At 44.5% G+C, this 22,392-nt stretch overlaps 1 protein-coding gene across 4 annotated transcripts in view; it reads left to right on the top strand.

Annotated features, from left to right (window-relative positions):
* The window catches only part of CDH20 (cadherin 20), a 184,239-nt gene that overhangs the window by 108,579 nt on the left and 53,268 nt on the right, over positions 1 to 22,392 (top strand). The window contains exon 1 of one of the 4 annotated variants that reach the window (XM_081148454.1): positions 19,007 to 19,255. The exons of the other annotated variants lie outside the window; for them this stretch is intronic. The gene's annotated coding sequence lies outside the window, so the exon portion shown is untranslated. Of the gene's footprint in view, positions 1 to 19,006; positions 19,256 to 22,392 lie in introns of those variants that run through there. 4 annotated transcript variants of the gene reach the window in all.

The following is a 22,392-nucleotide window of genomic DNA, read 5'->3' as shown; positions in this document are numbered from 1 at the left end:
TACCTCACCTCCTCAAAAGAAAAAAATATCTGTCTTTCAGTCACTCCTTCCACATCAAGACCATTTGCCAATCACGTTATAGCCAAATAACCATCACTGCAAGATCTCATATTCTATCATTGCTTTTATTATAAGCCACCTGAGGTCATCTTGAGAAAACATCACACAAACCCAAAATGATGGGCCTTCTACAAAATACCTCACCAGGATTCCTCAAAGTGCCAAAATCGTGAAAACAGGAAAGCTCAGGAAACTGTCACAGATTGAAGGAGACTAAAGAGAACACGACAATTAAATGCAATGGGGGATCCTGAATGGAATCCTGGAACAGAAAACAGACATGAATGGAAAAACCGGGGAAATCTAAATAAAGTCTGTAGTTCTGTTAATTGAAAAGTGTGATGAATGGGTAAAAGTTTTAATAGGACAGCTTGCAAGATAAAGGTTCTGAAGCCATTAATGAAATTATTTTGGGTGGAAGAGGTCAACCCTCCTTTTTAAATGTGAGCATGTGCAAACTTAAATAATCTTAACATGGCACAGCTCTTGAGTAATGTATTCCATATTTCGGGTACCTTCGATACGGCTAATTGTGAAACCACTGTAAGGTCATATTATTTTCTTAATAATATTCTTTTGGCCACATTATCACCTTCTAAGAAATCCTACAAGTATACAATTATTTGCTAAATGTGGGAATGTAAAGATATTATGAGCACTCCAGTTAGACAAGGAAGCAGAAAAACATAATTTACCATAAAGATCCACCATATAATTCTGTGCTAAGTGGCACATAAACGATGACCCTTTAATTTTATCTCAAATGAATACTTGTTACATAAATTGTATGGTTAACATCAGCTCCATGATGAGCATTCCTTTTAGAAAGAGTTTTTAGTAAATCACCAAAACATGTTTTAAGAGAGGCATACACGTTTAAATTCTCAACCCTTCTTCACTACAGAATTTACCCTACAGAGTTCTAAGAATTGAACTCCTACCACCCTGCCGTTTAATAAGCTTACCGCTGGGAGCGGCCCCATTCCACACTAAGCTGCCACCTCAGCCCTCGACCCTATCATTTGGGAGCTCCATTCCTCTTATTTGCTCCAAGTGGGTGTGGAATCCAACTGACTGTCAGATAATAAATTTGATGGTATTCAGCTCACAGTTTTTCTTTCCTTCTTTCAGGTTATCTAACACAAAACATGACCTGCTGTTCTGTGCTCGGCACAGGATTTGGTACATACGTCTCTGAAGCTCTGCCAGATGTGTTCTTGTCTTTATTAGTTGTTCATGGGTAATATCGCTAGGTGACACACTTCTCAGGTTTGGTAGTTAAGACCTGCAAACCAAATCTCTTCCAGAGCTTAAAGAGTTCTAATCTATGGTAATAGAGCTGCTTTTATGTTGAAAAAAATAAAAGCTATTCATAGTTAAACAGAACTATGTAATTACACAACTTTTTTTTTTAAGTTTGAAAGGAAAGGTCTTGAAAGAAAGACAATTTTAGCCCCAAGAGCCTAGGTTTGTTTGCAGGGGAGACACTTTGCAATGAAAACAGATTATATTATATTTTATTTTATTTTTACAATTTAGAAGTGCATTTGATTTCATTGTTTTGGTTGGTAGAGGGGAGTAGTACAGATTTTGGAGTGAGTTTGGGAAAGAGAACAGCTGATAAACATTCTTCATTTGATCTCTGGGACTCTGAGTTCCTTGATAATCTTTCAGAAAATCTATTATCTTCTAGTGGCCAATTACTTCGGTTATTTTTCTCTCAAGAGGGAAAAGAATTGTCCTGACCTCTCAGCCAGTGAGTATAGATTAGTGGAGAAACTCAGAAAGGCGCCGGTCCTGTTTCCTAATTCTCCAGAGAGTTGTGCCACATGCCACACAGACCCTTTTCCTCTCTCACGACATCCAGGCGTGAGATCAGTGTGCTCTTTTGGGGTCAATGTGCAGGAGGTACACAGAAAGGAAAGGGTCACCCTGAATAATGGGGACCCCTCTGAGCTCCAGAGAATGCTGGTTCCATTTAGACATTTTTTCCTTTTAATGAAATCCACTCAGGCTTCTTCTGTTCTCCTCAAGAAACAGATTATCTTTAAAAAACAGACTCCTTGATTAATGAAGCCACTTCCAGTAGATCGTCTCCCAATCAGAAATTCTAAATGGCCCCGTGCTCTGCCTGAAGCTCTGTTCTTTCTTACTCTGTAGAGCAGCAGTCTTGCCTCTGAAGCTTTCCCAGAATCGGAGACCTCTGGTTAACCATTGATGCCACAGTGGCTGCCTAACCACAGTTTATTGACATGAGCTGTGGCTATGAATCCAGAACACTGGGTCTGAACGGCTGAGTCTTCATTAATAATTACAATAAAAATAATTAGCCTTGCCCTGGCCCAGTGGCTATTGGCTGGAGCATCATCTCTGTACACCAAAAAAAAGGTTGTGGGTTCAATTCCAGGTCAGGGCTTATACCTAGGTTTCTGGTTCCATCCCTGGCCAGAGCATATATGGGAAGCAACTGATAGATTTCTCTCTCTACCTCTCTCTCTCTCCCCCTTCCTCTCTCTCTCCCTCCCCACCCCATCCTTTCTCTCTAAAAGCAATAAAAAATATATATTTGGGTGAGGATTTTTAAAATAATAATAAATAACTAGCCTTTATTCAGCATTTAAGAGTTTTGCCAGACACTGTTCTCAATGCCTGTTGTACTATCTCATTTAATGCTGACAACAACTTTGAAAGTTGGGTACTCTTGTAACCCTCCCCATTTTACAGATGAGGAAGTTGAGGCACAGGAAAGTTAAAATACTTGCCCAAAATATCATAGTGGCAGAGCACTCCCTGTTCAGCTGCTATGAATATTAATTATACATAGCCTTCCTAGCTGGGGAATATTCCCCAAGCAAGTCAATCCCCAGTCAGTTTCCTCATCTGCCATGGGACTAGACGACATCAGTATTAGTGCCTGTCCCATCTGCTTCACAGAATTGTTGGAAAGATCAAATATGATGGGTGGGGAATATGTTTGTTTTTTTCTTTTCTTTTTTGGAGCTGTAATAAAAATACAGAATATAGAATAGATAACATATGTGGCAAGATCTTAGCCATTTGGGTGGGAATTGAGAGCTTTCCAGAGTCAAAGCAGCACTGAAAGCAGAGCAGGCTGAGGGCTGTGCAGCCCCTTTGCCCCCCCTTTCCCTTCCAGCCGGCCCGGGGCCTCCCCTGCTCGGCAGTCCTCTGCCACGCCGGCCTACCCCACCCCGCCGCTGCTGCAGCCGCCTCTGAATTTTATATCTATTTTTAAAAGGCAGATTCTCCAATGAGCAACCTGAGTCCTCAGTTGACTCTTTATGAGCAAAGAAAGGAGACGTCCTTCGAACCCTTTTAAAGAAAAGGCATGGAGCTCAGCACGAGTGTCCAGGCGAACACCACGGCGCGTCTTTCTGTCCTGTCATTCCCTCCGCCTCTGCATCTCCCCCCTCCTGCCTGCCTGGCTGTTGGCCTGAGCCCCTCAACCTGGCTGCCTTCTCACTCCCCATGGCCTGCTCCCATTGCCCTCCGCCCTCTCTTAGCCTGCTGTGGTTATAATATTGAACCAATAGATCACCTATTAATACTCTCTCTCAGAACAGGGTGTTGCCTGGTTAAGGAATGGTGACTATCCTAAATGCCCATTTCCGAAAGGCACTCCAAAACACCTGAAGTTGTTAATGATTTATTTAGCCCTCAATCATAATTTATCAGTCTCATTCCTGCAATATTTAGGGAAGAGGGAGTCAGGAAAGTCGCCTGTCAGAGAGACATCTTGGAAAGTCTGTTCCCACGTGAGGCCACCACAGCCCCCTCCCTTCCCAAGCAAAGCAGCCGGGCCTGAGCTCTGCCAGACGTTAGGCAAGAATATGTTCTTCACAAACTCCTTTGATTCTACATCCATCACCAGAGCATCCTGCTGGGTTGGAGAATCAGGCTGAAAGGCTCATGGTGTGTGAACCTATGATTCCAGCAGGATCTGAACAGAAGCTAAAGGGCCCACATGCAGTAACTTAACTTGAGAGGAGACTGTGCATAAGCCTCTGAGAACAAAAGTCACCCCACAACGGCTTGTGAATTGATAAAAGCGCATTAGCTCAGGATTTGTGTTTGTCGTGTGGCAAGGTGATGGCAGAGTATGTCTAAATTTAAGTATATTTTATGTTAACTGCATAGAGCAGCATAGATTTGTTGCTTTAAATCGCATCCATAGGGAGCTAGGATCGGGCTCGTTGATTTCTTTTATTATCCACTAAAATGACTCCAGTCCTTGTTTGTATTTACTTGAGAAGCACAGATCTATTTCTGAAGAGCTTTACAATTTTAAGCGTTAACTTTTTTTTAATACCATCTAGTTAATTGTACCATGATAGCTCCTAAGTGGAACATTATATCTATCTGTCTTAAGTGCTGCTGTGGATATAATAGCTTCAGTCATATCATTGTAATTTATTTTATTTAGAGCACCTGGAAAGCTGCAAATTAAATATGCCTCAATCTGCTAGCATTCCAGCAGTTGCTTACCTCAGTGCTAAGTAAATACTAATGAAACTCTATTAGCTCTGGTAAAATTATGTGCTGAATTCTTTGATGATAGAATATAAGTTCAATGTAGATTCACACCTTTCGTTGTTTCCCTTCACTCTACTCAATTAAAAATGTCTTCTCTGTAAGGCAAGTGTCTGTGTGCACTGATTTTTGAACTTTTTGTTAGTGCACAAGGTTGGGGGGGGAGAATCAGAATGAAGGAGAAAAGCCAACTGTGGAGCTACGTCCCTGTGTGGAGATATTGCTCAAAGCTGAATCCTAAATGCACTCACGTGCCAAGCCCAGAAATGGTCAGGTGCTGGGAGAGACTGGCCCAAGAAAGGGAGCCGGAAGCTAGATCCACCCACCGTGGCCAACCCTTCTACTCTAGAGGTGGTTCACCAAACCGCCCTGTTTACATCACCATGGAGGTTTTTAGAAATGCAAAAGCTCAGGCCCCACCCCAGGCTGACCTGATAAAACATGCACGTTAACAAGACCCTCAGAGGAGTCCTATGCGTTTCCAAATCTGAGAAGCCCTGTCTGAACCTGGCCCAGAGCCTCCACTGGGAAGGTGGGAAAGTCCACCTTGATTAACCTCAAGAACTAACTAGGAATACCAGCCTCTTGGCCAAGAATGGTGCTTTAGACATAAGGGAAAGAAAAAAGCTGTAACTCTTTAAAAATTCAAATCAACCATAAACAGGGAAGAGGGAAAGTGTCACACGCTTAATTCCAACCAACTGTTGAAACAAAAGCTCTTGTTGGAATTATCTTACCTTCCTCTGTGCATGATGTTACTGGATCTGATTTCCTTTCTTCTAGAGAAGGACACTTTAAAAAAAAAAAAAAAAAATGACCTAAATTTCAGCATTCCATCCAGCTGCTTTCAATTTGGCAGGCGGGAAGCAAGTTTTGCATAGAGACTGAGCTCACTGAAAGCGATTAGAATTTTGAGCTGGAAAGTACAAAGGCATTTTAAAGTCAGAAACTGTTTAGAAGAAAATAAATACAAGTGACCTTGAGATAATTCTGCAATGATATTCACATCTCAGAGCCGTGTCGGAATAAGCTCCTGTGGGTTCCTTTGTAACTAGTCTTTGCATTCAAAACAACATACTTTATGCTAAATTTCAGTTTCTAATTTTTTGATTAAAGTTTACATTCAATATTACTTTGTATTAGTTTCAGGTGTGTGATCATATACTTTACAAAGTCTTCTCCCTGATATTTCCAGTAAACAATTGGCACCATAGATAGTTATTACAATATTATTGACTGTCTTCCCTATGCTGTACTTTATTTACATCCCCAGGACTATTTTGTAACTACCAATCTGTATTTCTCAATCCCTTCACCTCTTTCACCCATCCTCACCTCCTTCTGGCAACCATCAGTCTGTTCTCTGTATCTGAGTCTGTTTCTGTTTTGTCTGTTCATTAAATTCCACATATAAGTGAAATCATAGGGTATTTGTCTTCCTCTGACTGACTTATTTCACTTAGCATAATACCCTCTAGGTCCACCCATGCTGTCACAAATGGGAAGATTTTGTTCTTCTTTATGGCCCAGTAATATTCCATTGGACAAATGTACCCTGGCTTTTTTTATCCACTCTTCTAATGATGGACACAGGTTGCTTCCTCAGCTTGGCTATTGTAAATAATGCTGCAATGAATAGGGGTGCATATATTCTTTCAAATTCGTGTTTGGGGTTTCTTTGGATATATACCCAGAAGTGGGATGGCTGGGTCATAAGGCAGCCCCATTTTTAATTTTTGAGGAAACACCGTACTGTTTTCCATGGTGGCTGCCCCCGTCTGCATCCCCACCATCAGTGCGCAAGGGCTCCCCTTTCTCCACATCCTCGCCAACACTTGTTGTTTGTTGATTTATTGATGATAGCCGTTCTGATGAGGGTGAGGTGATATTTCATTGTGGTTTTAATTTGCATCTCTAGGGTGATTAGTGATGTTGAGCATCTTTTCATATGTCTCTTGGCCATCTGTATGACCTCTTTGGAGAAGTGTCTATTTAGGTCCCTTTCCCATTTTTTACTTGGATTGTTTGTCTTCGTGCTGTTGAGTTGTATGAGTTCTTTATAAATTTTGGATATTAACCCCTTATCAGATGTATCATTGGCAAATATGTTTCTCCCATACAGTGGGTTCCCTTTTCATTTTGTTGACAGTTTCCCTTGCTGTGCAAAATATGCTAAATTTCACTCAGGCAAATGACAAAAAGTGGGAGGTGTACCAGGATCCAAAACACATTTAATTTAAGTGGATGAGCCATTCACAGGAACTGCCTGCAGTGCAGGGAGGTCATAACATAAACGGGCAACCACCACGGCAAAAGGCTGCGCCTACCCAGCTAATGGAGTCTCAGAACTAGCTGCCCTCCTGGCAGTTTAACACAGTCCCAGACCTCACACTCACGACAGACACCTATGGGCACGCTGTGGGCAGCTCCACCATCCCTTCCTGAAGGTAATTGGCAGGGTCAGACTGACTCTAGTGTCAAAATAAATCTAAGATTTTTGACATCCCTTCACCATATGGTGTATTTATTGCATACGCTATTTTGCAGTTTCCTTAGCCATTTGTAATTTCCTCATGTTTCTGCCATTCTTTTTCAATAAGTAGATATCCTAGACACCAGTAGCTGCTAACATCAGACAATATTTAATGACTTTTTTTCATTTATTTTCAAATAATTTATTGATTCAGGAGTAAATGCATCTTTCAGTATTTTGGGCTCAGAATCTTACTTCTAATATCTCAGGTGGTAAGCGCTAAACAATCGTATGACATTGTTATATTTTACACTAAGATAATACAAATGAGTGTTTTCATTTTAAAAGAAAAGCAGAAGCTTTGGCATTTCATAAAAAGGTAAATTTGAACCATAGCTTAAACAGATTACATAAAAATTATACAAGTGGCCTATACAAGTAGGGGATTTAAATTTATTTTGGGGAAAGTGTTTTAGTTTCTTTCATGACTATAATGACTATCCCATCTCAAATAGGCACATACAAAACTAATGAACTCATTCAAAATTGGATCAACATTACAATTAACTACAGAAAAATAGTTAAGCATGGTATATTCATTTCCTGGGCTGCCGTAACAAAGTACAATAAACTGGGTGCCTTAAAACAACAAAAATTGTCTCAGTTCTGCAAACTAGAAACTCAAAATCAAGGCTTTGGCAGGGCCATGGTCCCTCCAAGCCACCGGAGGGAGCCTCTCCCAGCTTCTGATAGTCCCAGGAGTTCCTAGGCTGCGTAGCAGCATCGCTCCGACCTCCCTCTTCTCAGGACCACCATCCCTCTGTGTCTCTGTCTTCTCTACTTATAAGGACACCGGTCTTACTGAATTAAGGGCCCACCCTAATGGCCTGATATTAACTTGATAATATATGCAAAGATTCTATTTCCAAATAAGGCCATATTCCCACGTGCCAGGGGTTAGGACTTCAACACATCTTTTGGAGGGAGAGCACAGTGACACAGGATAGCCTAAAACTTTACCAAAATAAGAGGATTACTTTCTCTCTCTGCTCCAAAAATCATCATTTCTTTTCACTTACCTTCGCAAAACAGACAAATGGTTAGAAAAAAAGCAATGTTGCTCATGTAACATGTCCAACAAGTATTTGACAAAGGTTCTCTCAGAAAAAAAGGAATCTAGGGCATGTCAGTGACAGCTGCACCAATAACAGGAGCTAATAACTTAAGATACTTTAGATTGTCAAGTAAGTCATCTGCCTGGGTGGCATAGGGTTTAAGAAAACAAAGTTAGAAGTTCAAGAAATCCATCAAGGGGCAGAGATAGAAGTCTATCTAAAGCCATTTACTCTATAAATACAAATAATTTCACATGACAATTCTTTGATACCAGTGGAAACATAAATCACACTTCATCATTCATAATTTAACATACTGTAGTAAGCAACTTCTTTTGTCGTTACACTTCTGTGCCTGTTTTTAAATATGTCACTTTCCTCCCAGACGTACATTTTCCCAGCTTCCCCTTGAGTACCATGTCAAGGGCCCCTCCACTGTCTCTTTGCCCCCCTCCTGTCTGGGCTCCTTCTCTCTTCCTTGGAGGCCCTCGTAGGCACCCCCACAGATACTTGTGAGCAGCACCCTCCCGGCTCCCCACTCCTATCCTAGTGTCCTCAATACGCACACATGCCCCTCAAGTGAACATGAGATCTTGTTATAGTGCAAGTTCTGATTCAGCGTGTCTTGGGGGGAGGGGTCTGCCATCTGCATTTCCAACAAGCCCCTGGGTGACACCCATGCCACTGTTCGTGAGCCACTCTGTGTGGAAAGACTACACAACCTGACTGCCCTACTCTCTTCCCTAGTTGGGCCTCCCTTCCCCCACAAGATCATACTGCAAAACGACCCCTTATCCCCACTACCTGCCTCCTCTCCCGAGCTCCTGCTGCCTTATGCACATCTCAGGTGAACAAGTGAATAAAATAACCCTACTAAAGAGTAAATGGCTCATACACTCTCCTTACCTACCTTCCCTTCCTCCCAGGGGTTTTCAATGGCAGTTTGTAGGAATCTCTAAATCAAGTAATCTTCCCTTAAGTGTAAATATTGGTCCATTTTTCTGGGGAGTACTGTCAAGATTGTTACCAGGCTTGCAAAGAATCCCTTAATCCTAAAAGATAAAAAAGTCATACTCTAAATAACAACATGCCAGGCCCTGTCAATAACCCTGTTGGGAGGGGCCTCCTCCTGAGGCTCACCACTTGGCTCCCTCCTTTCCCTTTGAGAGGCTGCTCCTGGGGAAGGGGGTGGGGGAGGCAGCAGAGCTGGGCTGCAGCCCGTTTCCTTCTCACATTCCCTCAAACCCCAAGGAGAAGTTGCTTCGGGTTCTGCTCCCCTGTGTTCAAACAGAATTCCCATCTGAGGCTGGAGCGCAGGCTGCAAGGTCAACCCAGCCCTTAGTGAACTTGAGGGAAAGATCAGCTATGGAGGGAAAAGCTGCCTCACTGTGTCCACCTGTGGCTAAGGTTCCAGGGCCCAGGACATCCAAACTCCAGACCTGGGGAGAGGGCAAGGCCCCCACACCATGGGGACAATGTGTGCCCCTTTCAAAGAAAAAGCAAAAGGAATCCTGGGTCTCCTGACGGCCCAGAGGTGTGACTTCTCCCTCCTTCCCCCATGCTGGCCCTGGCAGTGCCTTCTTTACTGCACATATGCTAAGCACCCAGCACGGAGCCCAGCAGATATTAGGGATTCAATAAATATTAGCTCCCTTCCCTATTAAAAGCAACGCCAGCTACGCTGTTTATGTGATTCGCTTGCCGTCATTACCATGGAGCACAGTAAGAAGTGCGTGCGTAATTAAATATGTACCACTAGGGTAATTTTGTTTTTAAAATTTTATCAATAACAGCATTATATGTTTTACGTAGCTCAGAGTTTTTCTGCTTATGCAGTATGGTCATCTGTTCCAAACTTTTGTAAAAAATGCTAGGGAACATCTGAGGAAAGAACAGCTTAGTGGTCAAACAAGGTAAAAACAAAGCTCACCCTCTTCCTGCGGCTGTGGCACCTCCCTCTCCTCACTGTCCCCCCTTGTCCTAACTGAGTCGCACCCTCAACCCTGGTGCTCCCCCCACCTGCCTCCCTCTCCCCTCCACACAACTCTCCCTCCCATGTCCTCTTACAGTGCCAGAAAGGCCAGGCAAGCTCCAGGACTCTCCCCTTCCCCCCGCTTCTGGAAGCTTTGACTAATATGCCCTTCAACCCTGCAGTCTGGGAACTGCAGCCAGGGAGCCGGCTATGGGAGTTGGCAGTTGCTTGTCAAAATGTTCCTCACTATAGAACCCCTGACCCAAACCCTGGCTGGGGGCGAATGTGGGCTGCCACAAGCAGGCTGAAAGCTACACACCCGCCCTGACCGGGTTGCTCAGTGGTTAGAGCATCAGCCCAAGGACTGAAGGGTCCCAGGTTCGATTCCAGCCAAGGGCACAGACCTTGGTTGCAGGCTGGATCCCCAACCCTGGTTTGGGAGGAAACCAATCAATATGTCTCTCTCACATCGACGTTTCTCTCTCTTTCTCTCCCTTTTCCACTCTCTCTGAAAAGCAATGGAGAAAATATCCTCAGGTGAGGATTTGAAAAAGAAAAAGAAAGTGAAAGCAACCGCACCCATTTATCAATATCCAAGACTAGGAGGAACTTGAGCATCAGGGTGAAAACTAGCCAGGCCTCTCAAACTTGAAAGCAGACATTAATGAACCAAGCTCAGAGCTCAAGTTGAAGTTGAGGTTGTGGTGAAACCAGGATTCCCTCCATCATGGTCTAGGTATGAATTCTCTTACCAAAAAAACCCTATGGAGCCATTGAACATATGGATATAACACTAATCTTGATTCATAACTAACTGCAGGAAATGGCAATACCCACAGATGGAATCAATGATTTTGAAATGCTTGTGACAGCTAACAACGTCCCCCCAAGTACAGCCTGCAGAGCATTTTAAACATGCTCACCACAGAGATTGCTAGACATAAACTTCTTGGCCTGGTTGCGCAAGAACATCCCCTGATATTTTTTTTAATTGAAAAAAAAATAGGATCACTGTCAATAGGCACTGGCATGCATGAGTACTCCTCCAACTACTGAAAGACCGGGTATAAAAGCAAACAGCACTCAATCTATTAACGCAAGTCACCCTCCAGCCCCCTGGCCTCTCTCAACCACAACTTTGCATCTTATACTGTTGTTGCCAGTGCCATTCCTTACAAAGAATGGCACCAGTCCCATCTTCTAACTGTATGAGCCTTTTGCTAGTAACATACGTATTTCCCGCCACACTAAAGAAAATCAAGCTGAAATGGCAATAAGAGTCCTGGAGTTGGCTAGAGTTACCAGGCTTGCAAGAATGAACTGATATTTGGTCTTCGAAATATTTTTAAATTTTTATAGTTTGGAAATAAAAAAGTATTCTTAACTTGCAGAAAAGAGTAATGGTCTAGAATTTTGTTATCAAACCAGGTGAATTTTAATAGTTCATTTTAAAAATTAACATTGAAATGAAACATGAAGGTTGAATAGTGCACAAAGTATCCAGAAAATAGAAGGGAAGGGATATCTGTGAGCACAGTCAATAAAAACTATCCTTGTTCTAACTCTACCCCTGTCCCTACCCCCACCCCTACCTCTAACTCTATCCCTAACCCTAACCCGCCCAGATATGGGGATGTGCCCTGGGAAGCAAGTACACTCAATGCAGAGCTGAATGAAGGCATAGCCCTTAGGAGAAGCAACTTTTCACTCTTTGAAACAACCCATTATTTTTTTTTAAACAAATAAAATATAAGATTTACAATAGATAATAATTCTGAGAGTGATTCTCTACCTAACCTTTTACACACAAAAAAGAAAGAACTCTACCTTGGTTATCTCACAAGTGTTCAGACTTATTTTCTAACATTTACAAGAGAAAGTCACTCCCTCACGTAAACGCTGTATCGCAGTGCATTTCATTAAGAATCCGTATTCGTAAATCTTCCCGTGGCCCGCTGTTCCGGTCCTGCTAAGTTACAGGACACGCAGCTCACGATGTCACCGCCGCCTCTTCCAGGGCCCACCCCGTGCTGACTCTTCCCTTCCGCAGTTCACCTGCTTAATAAAGGCGTTTGGAGCAAGGTAGAGGTCAGGAGAGAAGGTAACTATGAAACTCCTGAACCCTGTCCCCTGGACCCACAACCTGAGGCCAGTGTTCCGTGAGCTAGAACTCCTGCAAGTGAAGTTTTGGTCTGAGGCAGCCACACTCCCCTCCAGCTGGTGATCAAGAAAAAGGGGAGGTGGGTGCACAGTTACAAGAGGCAGCACAGAGTCCCAGGGAGGAAGGTTCTCGAAGGACAGGCCCTGGGAGGAGGAGCCTTCTCTCTTCCCCTGCCCCCCTGTGTCCCTCTCTGCTCTGCCAGACTTCTGCTGGGCTGCCTCTGCAGGACAGCACCCCAAGTCCACATTCCCAGGAAACTCACTCTGCTCGGCCCACCCAGCTTAACTCATGCCCACCCCTGTTCCCAACAGCTTTGGCCTCAGGGAGGAGCTGAGTCCTTCGTTACAAACAAGGCTGGAGGGGCCCATCCTCTGGGGAGGCGGCAGTTCTTATACAGGCAGAATATGCTGCACAGGCACCCCAAAAGGTATGTGGGACTGCTTCTAGTAAGAGCAGCTTACATCATGGTGAGTCTGCCATCAGGGACACATATTGCTAAGGTGTCCTCAGTTAGATTCGATCATCAGAATCATGAGCAAATTACTTTATTAGGAAGAACATTTCATATTCCTTCCATATTTTGAGAGACCTATGTGGCATTATTTCCCTTTCCCTCCTCTTGAGAATCTGACAATTTCCACACAGTCATTAAGACTGTGTTAAGAAGCATGTTTCAGTCTGGTTTTCCCCTAAAGTATGTCAAAAATCTTGTACAGGTAGAATTTTACTTCCCATTGCTAGTAAGTTTCCATTTCCTACGATCCACCAAATATAGGTTGGCAACTTCAATAGCTTTAGGGAAACTGCCACAGCTGACCAATGACTGATAGGAAATCCCAGGTTGAAAGAACTATTGTCCCACAAAAATAAATGGCACTGGCCAGTTTGCTCAGTGGTTAGAGCGTGGGCCCATGGACTGAAGGGTCTCAGGTTCAATTTCGGCCAAGGCACGTACCTTGGTCGCAGGCTCGATCCCCAGCCCGGGTCAGGGTGTGTGGAGAAGGCAACCAATCGATGTCTCTCTCTCACATGGATGTTTCTCTCTCTCTCCCCCTTCCACTCTCTCTGAAAAGAAATAGAAAAAATATCCTCAGGTGAAGATTAAAAAAAAAAAACCTAGGAAATGATCCAAACAATTATGAGAAAAGGCGAACATTATAGTTTGCACCATAGGACAGCTGTCTCTCTACTTTTAGAAAGAGTTAAACTTGTATTGAGCCCCTATTATGTTCCACACACTATGCTTTGCATGTTGCATACATCAGATGAGTTAATCCTTAGAGGAACCCTGCAACTCAGGATTGGAAAAACTCTCTGAACCTCAAAAAAATTAATTTGCCCTGGCCGGGTGGCTCGGTTGTTTGGGCATTGTCCTATACATCAGAAGGTTGTGGGTTTGATTCCTGGTCAGGGGCACATACCTGGGTTGTGGGTTCAATCCCCAATTGGGGCGCATACGGGAGGCAACCAATCGATGTTTCTCTCATGTCGATGTTTCTCTCTCTCTCTCTCAAATCAATAAAAACTATCCTCAGGTGAGGATTGAGAAAAGAAAAAGATTAAATAATTTGCACCCCCCACCCAAGAAAACCCACAGAAGTAGAATCTAAACCTGGTCTGCCTGATCCCACGGCCCACGGCGTTTCTCTCACTAACATTAGCATTTATGGGACACTGACAGTGTACCACGGCCCAGCTACCAGTGCTTCACATACACTGATGCAGGCAGTAGACTCATGAACTAGCTGCCACCAGCTCCATTCTGCAGATGTGGAAAGAGAAGCACAGTGAGGTTAAGTGCTTGACCAAGTTCACACAGCCTGTAGATGGTGGAGCAGAGATCAGGACCCAGGCCATCCGGCTGTGCAGCACATAAGGTTGCCTCCACTGGAGAACTTGACTTTGTAGATGGTGCACAGCCCTTCTTAGTGATAGCTCTCACTGATAAGTCAACATGCCTCAGCTGTGTCTGCGAGAGCAGCCGTGATTCCATCACAAGGTCAAAGTGAAACGGAGTTAAAGTTGTATAGCTCACCTTTTCACTACATGTGTGCAGAACAGAAATGGCAATCTTGGTAGCCAGGATTCAGAAATCCTTATTTTACCCTAAAGTAGCTCTTTTTCCTTGCATCCCCTAGAGTCGAGACATCCAGATAGGCTAAGGATGTTATGAATGAGAGAAATCTCTTGACTTCTTTATGTGCAGGTGTGTGTGTGGGGTGGGGGGGGGGGGAGGGAAAGGGCACAGTACTAAAGAAAATTGATAACTCTCTTCTAAGACTGCTTTTTTTCCATGCGTCTTATTTTAAGCACAAGCAAATTTGGTCTCTCTCTGCTAGACTGTATTTCACTAGAATATTTTTCTCTCTGCTTGCTACATTAAAAGCCTTCCAGTTACTACAGTGCAACTGGCTTAGATAATGTACTGTAGTCCACACCTCGCACTTCGTGTCCAGGGGACTCACCTTACAATCAGCGTCACTTCAGTTGCAGTGAGCTGGCCATGGCCATGACCTATGGGAGCCCCTTGGCCATTTATTGTAAACTGTAGCTTGTGGGTGATGCTAATGAAGTTCAAGAAGCCACATTTGCATGATTGACTGCACATTTTGCTGCACACGCTTTAAAATTGCTAATAAAACACTGGCAAATGTGTTCTTTATTATTAATTTCTACCCCCATTTTCTTCATTCCTTTCTGTTCAAGAGAAACCATTTCCACTCGTCACACTACAACATATCCCTTCATGACCACCAAAAACCAAACAACCTCCCCAGTCACAAAACCTAATGTGGTAATTGCCCTTGGATTTAGAGCTTTGTATGCAAACTGCTTATGATATTCACGAAACTGCACAGGAACTACAATAGCACTATGCTTCTGGAAAGATGAAGTCAATTCCAGAATCCAGTTTTCAAAAAGAAATGCCATGTTTGCTTCAGGTCAGCCTCTACTTCAGATCAGAAAAAAAAAGAAAAAGCACTGAACAAAAGCAAAAACCGTTGGTCTGGCTGGTTACTGCCAGGCAAGCAGAGGGCAGATGGAAAGCCATTCAGTGGGCTGTAGAGCCTTGTCTGTCTCCCTCCAGTTGCTTTGGAAGCAGCTGAGCAAAGCTGCACCCCTGTTGAATGAGAATTCACACGCACACGCACGTGCACACGCACACACACACATCCAAATGTTTATTTAAGTGGCATTATTAAAAATATGGAAGTTTGGCTGTCACAGGGACGGGTGGTTTGGCTACTCCAGCAGTTCTCATAGACCAGGCTGGCTGCCCAGTTTGTCGAGGGCCCTGCCTCCCAACTTTCCTGTAGTGATAACACAGTAACAGCCTTGGTTGTACATGTAGCCCTCGAGCCCAACACGTCTCTCATTAAGGTGGGGGGATTTCTGGAAGTGAGTCTGTGGTACCTTGTAGATTTAAAATCAACCTACGAAGTAAGAATATAGATTAGATAGATAGATAGATAGATAGATAGATAGATAGATAGATAGATAGATAGATGATAGATATAGATATATAGATATAGATACATAGATATAGATATAGATGATATAGACATAGACATAGATACAGATATATAAATATAAAAGAGAAAATCACCTCTGCTTTTATATTTACATATGTACACTATAGTTTCCAACTATTACATATATGTAGAATTAATGAATGAATAAAAACGTAGTCTCAAGTGCACACACACACACACAGATACACCAGACTCAGACAGAGATCTAGATACCTTGCAGATATCATATATAAAGTATGTCAATGACTCAGAGAGAGATTCTGATACCAAAAAATTATGTAAGGAAACAGGTAATCGATTTTTAAAGGAGTTTCCTTGCCCAGCATGGAGGACCATTCGTCCAGGACCCGTTTTCTCACTGCTGCCCGGTGGAAACATTTGAGCGCCGCCTCCGCTGCCTTCACCAGGCCTTTCGGGAGGAAAGGAAAGGAAGCGGGCCCGCCGGCCAGTGGCCGGTCCACGCGCTCGCCCCCGCTGGGCTGAGCCACAGCCCGCACCCCTGCCGCCTGCCTGCGGGGCGCGGGGGGCGGGCGGCGAGGCGGGGCGGCCGGGCGGAGGGGGGCCGTCTGCTCCTACGCTGTGTTGTCATCGGGCAAAAGTGGCCTTGCTCCCCCAGTCCCCCCATTTCCCAGCCGGGAAAGGAAAGGAGCCCATAAGCCTGAGCTCCGTTTGTTCTGGCGACGACCGCAGGGCTCCTACTGCCAGGCCCCCCCGCCGGTGCGGACAACGCGCAGCCCGGCCCGCAAGGCGCCCGCCTCTCCCGCGCGGTCAGCCCGCAGGGGCCCAGCGGCCCGGGCGCCCTCACAGGCTCGTGGGGACCCGCAGAGGCCAGACGGGGGGATTGTCGACTGACAGCAGACAACAAAGCGTGAACTATTTTAACCGCAGAGGGTAAATCACTGAGATAACGTGGGTGTGTATGTTTAGTAGGATCCAGCTAAGTTATGCTCCATTACACATAAGGTTACTATGATGATACTGAAATGGGAAACTGAGGAAAGTTGTGCTAGAAAGTTGGATTATGTGAGTCTCTTCCTCTCCCTCCCCTCTCTACTCTTCCCTCTCTCTCCTCCTCTCTCTCCTCTCCCCCCTCTGTCTCCTCTCCACCCTCTCTCTCCTGTCCCCCTCTCTCCTGTCCCCCCTCTCCTGTCCCCCCTCCTCTCCCCCCTCTCTCCTCTACCCCCTCTCTCTCCTCTACCCTTCTCTCTCCTTCCCCCCCTCTCTCCTCTCCCCCTCTCTCCTCTCCCCACTCTCTTCTCCCCCCTTTTTCTCCTCTCCCCCCTCTCTCCTGTCCCCCTCTCTCTCCTCTCCCCTCTCTCCTCTCCCCCCTCTCTCCTCTCCCCCCTCCTCTCCCCCTCTCTCTCCTCTCCCCCTCTCTCCTCTACCCCCCTCTCTCCTCTACCCCCCTCTCTCTCCTCTACCCCCTCTCTCCTCTACCCCCCTCTCTCCTCTACCCCCCTCTCTCTCCTCTACCCCCTCTCTCCTCTACCCCCTCTCTCCTCTACCCCCCTCTCTCCTCTACCCCCTCTCCTCTACCCCCCTCTCTCCCCTCTACCCCCTCTCTCCTCTACCCCCCTCTCTCCTCTACCCCCCTCTCTCCCCTCTACCCCCTCTCTCCTCTACCCCCCTCTCTCCTCTACCCCCTCTCTCTCCTCTACCCTTCTCTCTCCTGTCCCCCCTCTCTCCTCTCCCCCTCCTCTCCCACCCCCCTCTCTCTTCCCACCCCCCTCTTCACTAAGGTACAGCTGCACATTAATTTGACCAAATGAAACTGCTAGGATGAAATGCCACCAAGATGCATTCTAAAGTGTAATTCCTCTGAAATACATAACTTTATTTAAAAAAATCAAAGTACTAGTAAAAGGTGAAAAAATATATTACATTATGATGAAAAAGGAGTCCTTTAAGAAAAGGCTGAAATAACACTTTTTTTGAAATGGCATATGGAGGCTTTTAAAGCACTGAAGAAGGGTGACTTTTTCTTAATATTTGTCCGTAGTCTCTGCTCATGAACAAAAAGAAAATGTTTGAAGAAAAGGTCACTTTAAATTCTAGGCCATGGCACGTGTTCCTCTCTGAGGCGGAATGGCCTCATCGCACCCCCTTTCAGCTCTCTAATGATGATGGTCCTACCTGTCCAGCGCTCCTGCCTGCTCGGAAAACCGTTGATATGAAGTAGTGCCAGAGTCACGTCCAAGACACGCCAAAATCATTTCTCCCAGCAAAAGTCACTTATTTCAAAGCATAAGTAATGAAACAGGGGGAGAGTGAGTTAATTTTAAAATCTGTTATTAGTTGCTTCTCTTTAGTCATAATGGAAATAGGGGGGAAATTACAAATTCAATAACAACATGCATTTCTTCCATTACAGAGAATGGCTGATTCAATAGAGGACTCATTAGAGAATGATCCCTCTGGCCTCATGGAACTCCAGACATAGAAACAAAAGGAAGTTTAAGACATAAAATATATGATAAAATTGTTGAGGAAAGTGAACTACAATCCCCAATGAAATGACCTCTTGTGGCAATTAGGAGCCCGTTTGTTGGAGCATTCACCGCCTCAGGCAAACTCAACAACCCCTTTCCCGCCGCTGGTAATGACAGCTTTCTTAGGGAGGCTTATTTAATTAACAACAATGTGAAAGAGCAGCTCAGCTGAGACGCAGCATTTACTTACTGGAAGCACTGAGCAATGGCCAGTGAAAATGACGTGCAGCTCGTTAGCCTTCCCGTTATCTTTTGTTTCTGCAGTACTGTAAGGAGGCGACATATATTTGCCACTAGACATTTTCAGCTGCCTGTAAGGCAACGTGTCCAAAGAAGGTTAGCTCTTACTGTCCCACAAAGCTAATACTGCGCCGGTTGATTCCGTGAGGACGCGCCCAGGGCCTCAAGTGTTCAGGGACAGTAGTCTTTGTCTTTTCCCCTCTAGACAAGGGCAACTGCCGGCCCCCCTTCCTTGTGCACGCCAGGCTCCCTCCCACCCCCATACATCATTTGCCGCTAATCACCTAGCATAAGTGACGCCTTTTGTTCTCGCTCTCTTCCCAAGTAGCTTTAGGTTGCATCAGCAACTTGGTGGCTGGTTGGGTCTCACCCCCCACCCCCACCCCAGAGACGCATTCTGACCCCTTGGCACAGGCAGAGTGGGAAGAAAAGCCTTAGACCCGGTGCAGACGTCTCTCCTCTAAGTTACTGGACTAAATCCCCACGTCCAACGGCCTCCTTTAGAGCTGATTACCATTCAGTGACCAGCTTCAAACTGGCAAAGGGAGGAGCGCTTTAAGTTGTTCTGACATATAGTGGGAGCCCGCAGCATGAAGTGAAGTCCACAAGTAAAGTGACAAGCTCAGGAAATTGCAAACATAGTGCACTCTGTGGAAGGAGAAAAGTAAGTTATAAAACTTTTTGTGCCGTCTGTTATTTCTGTGACATATATTCACAAAATCGGGTTTAAGATTTGTCAGTGACATAGAAAGACTGTCTTGGGGAATGACTGTGTGGACTTTGTTCCTGTGGGAGCTAAGATGGTAATTTTAAATTATTATTGGGTGGTTGTTAATTGTAGTCACCAGTGTCCATTAAAATTCCTGCCGACAGAAAATCCTCACCTGGACTTGATTTATGATAACCTTAGACATGAACAGGCGGTGTGGAACATGGTTGCTAAACAAAACAAATTTCTGTTCATGGCTTCTGAAAAGCCAAATCTGAAATCCCAACCAGTCAGCCTGTGCTTGCGTCTGGAAGTAGATTAGGATGGGGGGGGGGGGGGGGTTAGGGCACTACAAGCATCCACAGTGGATTAAGATTGATTGCAAGAGCTAAAGATTTTTCTCTTTGATTCTTTTGAATCCAAAGTAGTTTTCGCTCAAATGATATCAAAGGCATCTAATTAAACACATCTCCCAGCAGGACTTTATCGTGGGGCATGCTTTATTACGTACAGCATAATCAGATTGATATGCTAGGGCATCAGCCAGTGAACATCTTGTTTTGAAACAACTTGTGGAAATAGATCTTTACCCCTTTCTTTAATCCTAATTTGACGCTATTAACCAATCCCATTATTTAAATTGACTATTAAGATCAGAATCCGTTTGATTTATCAGAATGTATTTCCCATTAATAAGGCTTTCTTTTTAGCTTTCTTCTTTAACCTTCATTTGCTTTGAGTACGTTGAAGAGAAACATTTGCAAAATCTCTTTCCTTAATATAGATTGAAGTATGTAGACTGGTTTGTGTTAAACGCTTCATAGTCTTACAGCGTAAGAACAAAAACTTGAAGAGTTTATATGGGTTTCTTTTAATGAGTCCTTCCAGTATAGGAGAGATAAAAGGGATCATAGGAGAGAGAAATAATAAATTAAATCTTGCAAAAGATGCATAAGAGAATTTTCCATTCCAAAGAAACCCAATTCCTTTACCGACAGAGAAAAGAAATACAGAGGAGTTTTAACTGCTGATGCATTTGCACTGGTAACATTTGAATATCTTTGTGGCACTGCTATCTGGCATTTAAATACCAGAAAGGGAAAGTGCTAGCATGAAAGCAAGGGAGGAGCACAGTTTTCCGCCCAGCAGACTAACAATCCTATCTTGCCATAAGTGTTCCCTGAGATCAATCAGTGGGGTCATTTAATTTTTTTCTTTTTTCTTTCTTTTTTTTTATTTATTGATACTTTACAGCAAGTGAAAGTAGAAATAGCTAGAACCAAACACCATCGCCTGTTGATTGCACTTTCGAGTGAGAGCTCTAGGTCTTTTCACTGTATACTTGCAAATTCAACATTTTCCCTAGGCAAAAATGAGTGAAAGTTGTAAATGTGTGCTCTGATGTAAAGTCAGCATCTGAAAATATCATTAATTTAGAAGGATTTTTGAAGCCCCTGTGGTTCCATCCCCCACCTTTGGCAGGCCTACACTGGCGTCAGCGGGGAAACTTCCTCCCCCGCAGCCAGGCTCCTGCTCTAGCTTCATCCCCTGCCCAAAACAGGGCAGGAGACTTCTTAATCTCCATAAGCAACCTGTCCCAGTTTATAAACTTCACTGTCAGAATACCCGTCCTTGTTTAAATCTCTTCTGCTACTGATGAAGGCTGTGTTCCCTGCTCCTAGCTCCTAGGAGATGCCCATCTTCAGGGAAGAGGAATTTTTTAAATTGGGATGTCATTGTTAAGCTGCACCTGGACTATTTTCCGGTAGCCTTAAAGGCTCCTTTCCTTGGCTGCCATAGGTTTCATCTTTAGGGCCCTGTGGACTCCTCTGTACCTGCTTTGAACTTCCATCGTCACCCCCAGAAATTGACAAAGCTCTGGTGAGGATCCCAGCCCCACCCGGTGGTTCCTCAGATCCCTGCTCTGTTAATATTGCCATACGAGTGCCACAATTCTCTTGAGAAAATGATATTGCTGAATCATTGTTCACTTTTTATTTAATTTGATTCCATTCCAACGTTTATTAAATTCCCTCTTGGTGCTGACACTGTGCTAATTCTGAAGATACAGAGGCGACAGTCACTGCCCGGAGAGAACTCACAGGCTAGTGGGGAAAGAAGACCTCGTGGGCCAACAGGCAGAGTGGTGTGGGCTCAGGAGGCAGGCCTGGCAACGAACAAGTGCTTCCTGGGAAGCAGATGGCTAAGCACAGAACCGCCCGGGAAAAGCACCCGAGTTTGAACGAAAGCATGAAGGTGTTAAAACACAGCGTCTGTGGTTTATTTTGGTGACCAAAAAATGTAAGGGGAGCAGGGACAGATGAGGCTAGAATGACAAATAGGAGCCAGATCCTGTAGGGCTGTTAAGTGCCTTGTCGAGGAGCTTCGATTTTATCAGTTAAGAAATGAGGCGCCACTAAAGGCCTTTTAGCAGGTGAGCGGCCTGATAAGATCCCTCTGGCTGACAGGAGAGCGGGTCAGAACAGAGACACCAGTTAGGATGCTGCTGCAGTGGTGAACATATGAAATTACAAGACCAGAACTACGGTGATGGCAGGAGGAATGGAGAGGAAAGCTAGGTTTGAGGGAGACTCAGAAGGTGTAATTGGTAGAATTTGAGGTTTAAGTAACCAGATCCAGGTGGTGTTGGGCGATGGGAGGAGTCGGTGCACACTGACATCTGGATTTCGACTCTGATGGCTAGAACCGCCATCAATCTCCAGGCTAGAGGAAGCAGAGCGAGAGACCCAACAAAGGAAAAAATCAAGAATCAAACTGGAAGTGATGTCCCCTATGATCCTCCAGTGATTCTATCAGAGGCTAATTGGAATAGACGTTGGGGGAAGGGGTAGGAGGGCTCTGTTCAGGGTCCAAATTAAGACCACACACTTGCTTGAAAGGTGGTTCCAGTTACTGAGCTAGAGAATAGAGAACACTACTGAAGAACCATCAGGGAATAAAAATAGTCCAGAAAAAATGAGAACATATAACCAATTTCTGCCCCATGGTTGTATTACTATAATATAACTGGAGGTAGGTTGCTGATCAAAAAACCACTCTTGTCGTATGCGTATGGCTGGGCATGCTCTGTT

Source organism: Miniopterus schreibersii (genome assembly GCF_964146895.1).
Source record: "Miniopterus schreibersii genome assembly, chromosome: 10".
Classification (NCBI taxonomy): domain Eukaryota; kingdom Metazoa; phylum Chordata; class Mammalia; order Chiroptera; family Miniopteridae; genus Miniopterus; species Miniopterus schreibersii.
The sequence above is the reverse complement of the archived record's forward strand: the minus strand, read 5'-3'. Positions and strand labels throughout refer to the sequence as shown.